This window comes from Acomys russatus, chromosome 8 (genome assembly GCF_903995435.1).
Source record: "Acomys russatus chromosome 8, mAcoRus1.1, whole genome shotgun sequence".
NCBI lineage: Eukaryota > Metazoa > Chordata > Mammalia > Rodentia > Muridae > Acomys > Acomys russatus.
In genome coordinates, this window is record NC_067144.1 from 20,790,181 (window position 1) to 20,790,992 (window position 812).

Sequence of the window (812 nt, forward strand, 5' to 3'; positions counted from 1 at the left end):
TGTCAGGATTATTTCAATTTTTATATTTGTTTTTCAGAATTTCCATTATTATTACTATTGACATATATGTATTTATTACATATGTACATATGTAATAATATATGCACTTGTATATAATATATATGTAATAATATTGAGGTTTTTTGAGACAGGGTTTCTGTGTGTAGCTCTGGCTGCCCTGGAACTCCCTCTATAGACCAGGCTGGCCTCGAACTCAAGAGATCTGCCTGCCTCTGCCTCCAGAGCACTGGGATTAAAGACATGCACTGCCACAACCACCACAGAAGCTACCTTTATGTTTTTGACCATGACAAAGTCTAGAAAAAGAACTGGTCAGTTAATGGACATTTCATTATCTGAAAAATGGGAGAAGATACAAAGAGGGAAACGCCGGTTATAGTTCTTATACTGTAGTTAAAAAAAAAAAAAAATGCATTTTTAAAAGAAAAGTTCTTACTGTGTAGCTCTAGCTGGCCTGGAATTCACTACAACTCAGAGGTCTACCAGCTTTTTCTTTCCAGTACTGAGATTCCAGTGTCACCATGCCTGGCCATTGAATCTGTGTATTGCCTTTTAGAAATAATGAAATGGAAAATGTACTCAAATACTGTTTGCTTTGTATTTTTCTGAGGAAGCGAGGCTTCAGAGCTTGAGTTACAGGCAGCTGTGAGTCACCAGACATTGGTACTGGGAGCCCAACAGGTCCTCTGCAAGAGCCAGCATTCTTAAGTGCCGAGTCATCTCTCCAGCCCCCAAATACTACTTTTCAACGAAATAGCCTCAATTGGCTACTTCTTTTTCTAACTGAGTGA